Source organism: Otolemur garnettii, unplaced genomic scaffold, assembly GCF_000181295.1.
Source record: "Otolemur garnettii isolate 467f Iridium unplaced genomic scaffold, OtoGar3 scaffold00100, whole genome shotgun sequence".
NCBI lineage: Eukaryota > Metazoa > Chordata > Mammalia > Primates > Galagidae > Otolemur > Otolemur garnettii.
In genome coordinates, this window is record NW_003852495.1 from 5323734 (window position 1) to 5334336 (window position 10603).

At 45.6% G+C, this 10603-nt stretch overlaps 1 pseudogene; it reads right to left on the minus strand.

Moving 5' to 3' along the window:
* Positions 1-7489: 7489 nt before the first annotated feature.
* On the minus strand, positions 7490-7989 carry LOC100954739 (annotated as a pseudogene).
* Positions 7990-10603: the final 2614 nt, after the last annotated feature.

A 10603-nucleotide genomic window follows, 5' to 3' on the forward strand; every position in this document is an offset into this window, starting at 1 on the left:
GAATGAGACAGAAGCCACAGTACTCACAAAGTCCGTGTTCTGGAAAAGCACTGGAGTGGGAGAAACAGGGGTTCCACCCTTCAGGACGAGCATTTGGGCAGGATGCTCTTTAAATGGTTAGTACTCGATCAAACTAATAAAAGTCTCAAGATAGTTAATAATCACATCAGTGTGGTTTCCTCCTCCCGGTTTCTAGGCCAGGCAGTGGTGAGAGGCAGCAAATAAAAAAAAAACTTGTTGGTTTAACCTGAAAGCACGCCTACGTGTGTGGTTCCCGTGGTCTGGCACAACAAAGTTCTGACTGCAGCAACACAAAACCAGCTCGGTGACCTGAGCGGCTCCCCCACCATCATCGGGACAAGCAAAAAGACATAAATAAGACAATTCCGGGTTTTGGTAAAGCATGATGAGAAAACAAAACAAAATAGTATAATAAGGAAGAGAGGAGTCTTTCAGCAGCAGAAGGGTGCTCGGAGGAAAGACACTGGAACGATGGCAGAGAGGAGACATAGAAGGATCTGGGTCAAGGACACTCCAGGCAAAGGCAACAGCAGGGACAAGGATCTTCTCATGGAAACAAGCTGGGTGCGGGCTGGAGACAGTGCCACAAGTTGTTGTACGTCCACAGAGGTCTCTTGCGGGTGTGTGGGGAAAGAGAAAGGCGGAGGGAGGCAGACTGACAATTCCCTCGACTGCACAGGGACTAATAAGCCTTTCCCACACTGAAGAAAAGGTGTGGGGTCCAAGCCAAGTGACCCCACTGCCCACGCACAGTGGGTCTGCAGCTGAACTCTGGAGTAGGAATAAAAACTAGCTAGAAGTCAGACCAGGAGGGAGCAAATCTGAGGGTAGCTGAGGGTGTGATGAAGGACTGGAATCAAACTAGGACTCCACTGTGGCCAGGGGACTGAAGGTAAGGATTCCATCCCAGAGCCTGTCCTGAGAAGATCTGTTCTATCTTCCCAAACCCCATGTGTCAGTCATTGTCATTACCTCCATTCAGAAGGACGGAAACTACTGCACAGGAGACTAAGGGACTTGCCCAAGCACACTCAGCTGGAAAGGCGCCCAGGTAGGGTGGAACCCAGGCAGCTGGCTCCCACCCTTTGCTCTCAACCACCACTTGACATGGCTTCTCAAGATATCTCTGAAATACCTGAACTTGGAAATCAAAAGAATACTGGGAAAGTGTCCAAGGTCTGTATTTGCAAATCAATAATTAGATTTATGGATCAGTTCTGGAGAAGAATGGAAATTTTTTAGGTTTTTATCAAAGAAGTTATCAACCATTGGCTTTCGGCAGGTGTCACAGCCCAACTTGCTGTAAAAACCCATCCCTACAGTAGAGACAGAGGAGACTGAGGCAGCTCCAGCCTGCAACTTCATTCAAGAGCCTGATGACTTCCTTTGGGAGGTTACCTCTTCCCTCTTCAACATGAAATGAGAATAAGGCAAGGTTCCCAGCTGGCTGCTTGTGCTCTGGGAAGGACTGTTGGTGGCATGGAGCAGAAGGGATCAGGAGAGGGCCATAATGTTGGGGGCAACAAAAGGGGTCACTTACAAGTAGCAGACAGAACCAGGGAGGGGAAAAGTCACAGTAGGAGAAGAAAAAAACACAAATGTAGAGACTGCTTGGTGCTAAGCCTGGCTAGCGCTGGGGACCAGGGAACAGCTAAGGGGCGCCCAGAGGCAGAGACGTCTCCTCCTGCCCCTTGGAACTTCTGAGTCAAAGGCTGAACATTCCCTCTCTTGAGCAGGAGTGGCATGGGAGAAACTGCAGCTGGAATGCTTTGGGAGTCTATCCAGATGTGAACATAATCTGCCCGCTGTGTGGCCACTGGAAAGAATTGCTCTTGTAAAGAGTTTACTTCTCTGGCTACAATTTACAAGAGAGAAGTATTTTGCAGTTTTGCCAAGTGTTTTCACATTATGTTGCCTCTTTTATTCTGAGGAGGCATTTAATATGGGAATTTGCTCCTGTGATTATGGAAGCCAAGAAGTCCCACCCATGACCTGCTGTTTATAAGCTGGAGAGCCAAGAAAGCTGGGGTGTGATTCAGTCCCGGTCTGAAATCTTGAAGGCAGGAGAAAATGGATATTTCAATTCAAGCAGAGTGAACAGATTCACCCTCCCTACAACTTCTTGTTCTATTTGGGGCCTCAATGGATTGGATGGCACCTGGTCACATTGGTGAGGGAGGCCTTTTACTGATTCAAACGTCAGTCTCTTCCAGAAACACCCTCAGAAGTAATGATTTTTTTTCTTTTTTTTTTTTTGAGACAGAGTCTCAGTATGTCACCCTCAATAGAGTGCTGTGGCATCACAGCTCCCAGCAACCTCAAACTTTTGGGCTTAAGCAATTCTCTTGCCTCAGCCTTCCAAGTGGCTGGGGACTACAGGCTCCCACCATAATGCCCAGCTATTTTTTTTGTTGTTGCAATTGTCATTATTTAGCTGGCCCAGGCCAGGTTTGAACCTGCCACCTCGGTACATGTGGCTGGGACACATGTACCACTGTGCTACGGGTACTGAGCCCAGAAGTAATGTTTTCCCAGCTACATGGGCACCCCTGAGCCTGTCAAGTTGACACATAAAACACATCATAAGCCACCTGACCCACTTTTCTTCTATGACAGTGGTTCTCAAACCTAGCATGCCCCAAATCGCCTAAGGGGCTGGTTGCTGGGCCCCATCTCCAGAGTTTCCAATTCAGCAGATCTGGCTTGGTTAAGAATTTGCCATTTCTATGCAAATCAAAACCACTCTGAGATATCACCTAACCCAGTGAGAATAACCCACATTACAAAACCCCAAAACTGCAGATGCTGGTGTGGATGTGGAGAGAAGGGAATACTTTTTTGCATTGCTGGTGGGACTGCAAACTAATACAACCTCTATGGAAAGAAGTATGGAGACTTCTCAAAGAACTAGAAGTTGTCCTTCCATTTAATCCCACAATCCTATTACTTAATATCTACCCAGAAGAAAAAATCATTTACCACAAAAACATTCGCATGAGAATGTTTTTTGCAGCTCAATTCACAATCACTAAGATGTGGAAGCAACCCAAGTGCCCATCAGCTCATGAACAGATTAACAAACTGTGGTATCTGTATACCACGGAGTACTATTTAGCCATAAAAAGATGGAGACTTTACATCTTTTGTATTTACCTGGATGGAGTTGAAACACATTCTTCTTAGTAAAGTATCACAAGAATGGAAGAGCAAGTATCTAATATACTCAATACCAATATGAAACCAATACATAGACAAATACACATGAGAGAAAAACCCCAGTATATTCTAGTGACGGGGAGGACAGAGAAGAGAAAGGGGAAAGGGGAGGAGAGAGGGTGATTGGCAAGTTCTCACCTAATGTGCAAGTTCTCACCTAATGTTCTGTTGGGGTATACAGAACACCCCCCAGGGGAAGGGTTCAACTATAACTTTATCTTGGAAGTAAAAACAGTGTAGCCTAAACATTTCTACCCTCATATAAATCTGAAAAAAAATATTAATAACAAAAATAATTTGCATTTCTAGTAAGTTCTCAGGTGATGCTAGTGCTGCTGGGCCAGAAGCCACATTTGGAGGACCAGTGATCTACGACCTACGAGATAACAGGTATCTCCTGGAGGGGAGAGTGACTGTGGGACTTTGAATTCTTATGAGAATAATTATTCTTCAGTGGAGTTGTAGAAAGAATGAAAGGGCTACAAGAAGAATTTAACAGGAACCGAAGGAGCTGGCTTTCCTGGCAGGACACAGCAGGAATCCAGTAAGTAAAAGGAGTACCAGGTAAGATCAAAGTCAGTAGGAACCAGTAAGAGTCAAAGTGGACAGTAGGATGCCAAGGTCAGCCTAGGGCTTCACTTCAGTTATCTAATATCAATATCACAATTTTTACCATATTCATATACTATCTGTATTATGATTTACTTATGCTTTTAACAAATGATTCATTTTTCTCACAGTTTATTCATATCCTAAACAAAAATATCAATATTGCATGCTGACAACCATATGAATAAAAAATAAATAAGATATTAATAATAGCAACAGCCAATACTTATAAGTACTTGCTATGTGCCAGGCATATACATACATACATCTATAGACTTACACACACACAGGTTGTGTGCAGAGCTACGTATATACGTATACACATATGCAAAAACATACACACATATATATATTTCAATTTTCACTACAACTCTACAAGGTAGACGTTATTATCCCCATGCTACAAATGAGGAAACAGAGGCCCAACGGAGATGAATATCCTTGCCCAAGGTCACATACCTAACAAGTAATATAGACAGGATTCCAACCCACGTGGCTGGCTCCAGAATCCATACTCTTAGCCCCTGAAATTATGACTTTAGTGGGTTAACTGCAGGTTAGTAACTTGCCAGAGAAGACATAGTTAGCAATGGGATGGGAACCAGATTTGAATTCAACAAGTTTGACCTCAAAATCTATGTGTCTAGCTCCTATATGCATTCCCATATGGGTTATGGATGGTTATGGTGACTGAAGGGGGTGCAGGACTGGGATAAAAATGGGAAAGAGCCTGTGGTGTGGAGAGGGGCTTGAAGCTCAGCCTAAATTCCGGAGACAGCCCTCCTCTGAATTGAGCTTGGCATGCCGTCCTGACGTCTCAGTACCTTTAGTAAAAATAAATCAAAAGCTGACTTTGACTAGTTCATGTCATGAAAACAACTGGTTGGGGTTCTGTTTTTTACACAGAAAATTACATGAAACATGTTTTTTCCAAGTACTTACTCCATTCCCTCCCACCTCCTCTCTTCCCAATACCCCCACGACCCCCACCTCAGAGATACTAAAGGAGCAGGGTCACCAGGACTGGAGACAAGCACAGCCTCTATAAAAGTCTCTCAATGCTCCACAGGCCAGAGTAAATAGAGTTTGTCTTCAGCATAACTCCCCAGCAAAGCTGTGCTCTGAGCAGGGCGGGGTGAGTCATGGAGGAAGATCTTGTTTCTTATGCCCTATCAGACGGTGTTACCGCCCAAGCATGTTCACTGCACGCTGCTCAAGAGGAAGCAGGTGTTATGGCAGGGAGAGAGTCTAATATCATAGTCACCATGAGAGGAGATGGAAGAAAATCCACAAATCTGCCTCCCTAAGAATTTGGGAGAAAGGGTTTTTAAAGATAGTTTGGTGGGCAAAGAACTAGGCAACTGTGTCTGCTGATTGGCTGGGGATGAACTGAGAGGGTCAGGAAGCAGAAATTGTCCTTTTGTACTGCATTAGTTCCTGGATGGGGGTCACAAGACTAATTGAGTCAGTTCCTTAGTATGGGCCACTGGTCTGGGTAAGTCAGCTGGTGCACCAGAATGTAGGACCCGGGAGATAACTCAAAAACTGGTCTCAGATTTCACAAGGGTGATGCTATCTATGGGAACAATGAAGAAAGCTAAGAATAGTAGCCAATTATAGGAAAGCCAGCTAGGAAACAATGGCTGGTTACCATGCATGTATATTTGAAATACATCTATACCTTTACAGAGTTCAGGCTCCTGCCATAGTTCCCACCTCGTGGCCCTTTATTAAGTTTATAAAAGGGAGTTTTACAAGAGAGCTGTACAGGGAAGGGAGAGGAGGCCAGCAGGCAGAATGCAAAGGAACTCAGCTTTGCTGTTTTCATACTCCCATGCCTGAAATGCTCCCTCCTCTTCCTGCCCATCCAGACCTACCTAACACCTGCAGAGGAGCACAACAGAATGCCCTCTAGGTGGCCACAGTGGGAAGGCAGTGACAGTAGAGGTAGGACCATGGAACTACTTGTGGCTTGACTTCTGCTCCAGAATGAAAATTCCTCAGTAATCCACAGGGCCTGCAGTCCCTTCTGTCTAGGCAAGAGAGGGCAGGGAACTAGGACTCAGGGGAAAGCAGCACTCTTCCTTACCAATAATTCCTGGTCAGAAAGTCTGTGGTATTCACTCAAATCCAGAACATCATGGATATCTACAGAAAACAATAGGATGTAAGGTTAGTTCGTCAAGAGACACAAAGAACCTACATTTCCTCATCTAGAAAGTGGGTCTATGTTGCTGGGTGCAGTGGCTCACACCTATAATCCCAGCACTCTGGGACGCCGAGGCAAGAGGATTGCTCAAGGCCAACAGTTTGAGGTTACTGTGAACTGTGATGGCACTCTACCCAAGACGACAGTCAGACTCCGTCTCAAAATTTTAAAAACTTAACAAATGTTAAAAAAAGAAAGTGGGTCTGTGTGGGTGGACAGTGAAACTAGGAGAGGGAGAAAGGCACAAAGGACCAGCGGCTGGAGCCCAGCAGGAGGCCCTCAATCAGGAGGCTTCCCCCAGCGATGGGGAGGAATGAAGCTCAGACAGACAGGGAGACTAGATGCTCACACACACAGACAAGTAACCAGAGGGGTCTTGAAAAACCATACATCATATCACTGCCTGTCTCTGCTTAAAATCCTCAAAAGTTTCCCTATTACTTTGAGAATAAAACCCCAAATCCTTACTACAGAGGCCTCCATGATGTGCTTCCCCCCACCCCCTGCCGTCGCGTCTCTGACCTTATTTCTTTTCTGCACTTGTTCTGCCCCAGCCACACTGTCCTCTCAGTTTCTTCTTCACGTGGTTTTGTATTGCCTCAGGGCCTTTGCACAAATTGTCCTGTCTTCCCAGTGTGCTCCCCCACCTAGCTCTTATGGAGAGCTCCTTTAGGCCTCAGTTCAAATGTCACCCTTTCAGGGACCCTTCCCTGCTACCCAGTTAAGGCACTCCCCTTACCCCAGTTTACTCTCTCGTATGACCCTATTCTAGTTCCTTTGTGGAATGCTGTGCTACAACATATATATCCTTCTATACTCAAGTAGAGACCGTACTATTTTTTCACCCCTCCCCACAACCAGAATGTAAATTCCATGAGGATGAGAACCACGTCTGTGTTGATCAATGCTCTGTCCCCATTCATTCATGGAGAGATAGAAACACATGATCTCATGGTCACCTTGCCCTCAGCTGCCTAGTCCAGGAGACATTCAGGAGCACCTGAGAAGTCTAGGGCTGTGCTGGGCCTCCAGAGCTCAGATGGGACACACTGGGGAGAGAGAGGAGGTGGCTCAGGGACCCAGCCCAGACCACTGGGGAAGGGAAAACACGTGGGAGCAAGAGCTGAGCCTAATTCCCCAAACAAATACGGGCCACTCGGGTCACCCTGACTCAGAACATTTTGGGAGGTGGCTGGAGCCCCTAGACTCAAAAGTCAGCAGCCTTAATTTTTTTTTATTATTTAGTTTTTATTTCATAATCATAAACTTAACTCTGCAATCCAGCTAGACATGGAGAGGATTAAGGAAAATATGTAACTCAAAGAACTGCAGTGAGAGCAGAGATTACAGGATACTGCGAGCAAATGGGGTAGAAGGGTGCTCTCCTGAGTTATAGAAGGAATGGTTTGGTGGTTGAAACATTAATCAAATTTATTACAGCCGTCCACAGTCAGTAACGGTGATCTTGCTGGTCTTGCCATTCCTGGACCCAAAGCGCTCCATGGCTTCCACCTCTTTCACCTTGCCAAAGCCCACATGCTGCCATCCAACCACTCAGTCTTGGTAGTGCAGATGAAAAACTGGGAACCGTTCATGTTGGGTCCAGCATTTGCCATGGACAAGATGCCAGGATCTGTATGCTTCAGGACAAAGTTTTCATCTTCAAATTTCTCCCCGTAGATAAACTTGCCACCAGTGCCATTATGGCGTGTGAAGTCACCACCCTGGCACATAAACCCTGGAATAATTCTGTGAAAGCAGGAATGCTTATAACCAAATCCTTTTTCTCCAGTGCTCAGAGCACAAAAGTTTTCTGCTGTCTTTGGAACTTTGTCTGCAAACAGCTCGAAGGAGACGTGGCCCAAGGGCTCACCGTTGGCGGCAATATAGAAGAACATGCTGGGGTTGACCATGGCTGATACAAGATGATTGTAAGAAGCAACAGCGTCTGCAAAGCCAGCAGCCTTAATTTTTATGAAATGTCCTCTGCTGGCCATGTGAGGCAAAACCAGAGGGATTAACCTGCTTTGACTGAAATCATGCTGGAAAAAGAAAAGGAAGTAGTCCGGGTGGAGGTAAAGAGGAAGGGAGGCAAAGAAAGAACAGAAGGAAGGGCTAAGCTACAACTGGGGACTCAGTGAAAATGACCTGTGTGAACCCCCCAAAGAAGAAAGGCGGGGTTACAGGACTGGGCACAGAGAGAGGCCTGGAGGGAGAGCCAGGAGGGAGAGCCTCCTCTGGGAGAGATCAATCGGACAGGCAGGGGCAGGGTCTGGGGAGAAGCAGGGGAGTACCTGCTGCCTCTGAAAGAGCTCACCATTGCTCTTCCTGTCTCTGACAGGTGACTCCTGCGGACAAGAAACTTCTGTGTCCCTAGGAGAGAACAGCAGTCAAGGTGCTTCCAGGCTCCTTCCCAGCAGCCTGAGGCCCTTCCCTGAATGGACTGTGGACACCCTTCCACTGTCCAGGCATCCTGTGCACGATGTGTATCTGTTCATATGCCAGAGAAGTGCTGGACTTCTAGGGATTAAGTGGAAGGCACCACCCTTGGGGACCATCCGATGGGTGGCAGCAGTGGATAGATGTGAATGAGTGTCTAAATGTGAGTGGAAGCAGATGTTTCTGGTGGGCCGGGCCAGAGAGGAGCACCATGTGGAGAGGGCCAGCCCCCAGCTGAGTGAACCCCCTATTGGCCAACAAGACTCCAGAAATACACCTAAAACTGAGTTGCTGGCCATGAGAAGAGAGCTCAGACAGGCCTCGTCATGCCCCCTTCCCTCCTTGGGTTACTCTTGTAACTCACTAACAGCCCTAAGGCCATTAAGACAAAGCTAAAACCACACCTGCAGGTCCTCAATTTACTTAACAGATCACCTGAGTCTGGGTGTATGTCCAGTATCTGTTCAGTGACTTGTCTCTGATGAGCAGAATTCCGTATCCTAGCTCAAAATATTCCAAGCCTTTAGACAAACCTTCATTTCTTTAACCAGTTGCAAATTAAAAAATCTATAAGCTCACCTGTAATCTGTAATACCCCACGTCAAGATATCCTGACCTTTGGGGCCAAACCAACCTATGCCTCCTTGGGAGGAACTGGTTAGCTCTCCTGAGCCCCTAACCTGCTGCTCCTGGATGATGGGCCTTCTTTATTCTTTTCCTAGGAAATTGCTGTTTGGGACCCTAATTTTGATTTGGATGTGCAATCTACAGGGTCTCTCCATTTCCCAAATTAATCTCAGTAGCTTTTCTTCACATTTGTGAAAGAGGAAACGGAATTATTCTGTTTGCAGATAAATGAGAGACTCAGATCCTCAGCTTGGAAGAGAAAGGGCATTTTATTCCTCCCTGCCAAAAGTAGCCCCTGGGTGACCGACCGCAAACCTAAGCGAGAATGCCCAGGTTGACTCCTTGTGATCCTATAGGGAATGACTCCAACAAAATTAATTGAAAGAAGGCTCATCCAGGAAAGACATAGGAGAGCTGATCACTCAGTGTTGTGAGCCCCCTTGGAGTGGGTCGGGCCCTAAAGAGAGAAACTGAGACACACAAGAGTGTGGAAACGACCCAGTGGTAAAACCCTATGGAGCCCCACCCACAAAGAGCACACGCCCATCCACGCCACTAAACCCTAGACCAGTAAGGCTGCTCTTTTAAATAAAAATGGGAAACATCCTCTAAAAGTGAGGAAAGACAAAGAGAACCACCTGCTCCAGACACTCCAGTTGGTTTGTGGCACCTCTATGGCAAGTGTTTGTGTAAGCTGAAAGGTTGGAAGGCAGGCTGGGTTTGAGGACTCCAGCTGGTTTCAGCTGATTCAGAGCTCACAGAGTCAACCTGACACTATAAAGTTAAAATGTGGAGTCTCTTAAACTCTGTCTTTTTGTTTTCTTTTTTGCCTACTCTGAACCTGCTGAGTGTTTTACTGAACTGAGATAAATGCAAATGTTTATGGTATTACTAATTCAGGGCTGCTTAGTGATCTTGCAGCCAGTTCTAGCTAAAATGTAAACATTGAAAACTCGTTTTAAACTCAAGAAAAAAATGGTAAAAGAGGTTTGTAAAATCATCTGATATGTCCTAGTAATTGTAATTATATGAACTACCATGAAAATTATTTCACCCAAAACTTTGATACACAGGTTTAATTAGGTTACCCATCAGGGCACCTAAAGTCCAGCCTTGTGAACAAGCTCCAATTTTGTCAGAAGTCATTTGGATCCAGTGTTCTTGTACGTTCTTGTAAACTGTTGAGTTTTTATTACTACCTTACAGTTAGAGTTCCTAGGTAAAAGTTTTTGAAACTTTGTGTGCATGGACGCTTAAGTGTTTAGGTGTGTTTTGTATGTATATGTATTATATATGTTGTGTCTACATGGTTCCAGACTAGATTATAAGCAAGAGAGGGTTCATAAATTAATTAAACAAGCCCAAATGCTTTTCTGGCTCATGTAAATTTAGTAATCTTTGGTAAATAAGCTGGGTTACTAAAAAGAGAGGTGGCAGGTTCAAACCCAGACCCAGCCCCCCACCAAAAAAAAAAAAAAAAAA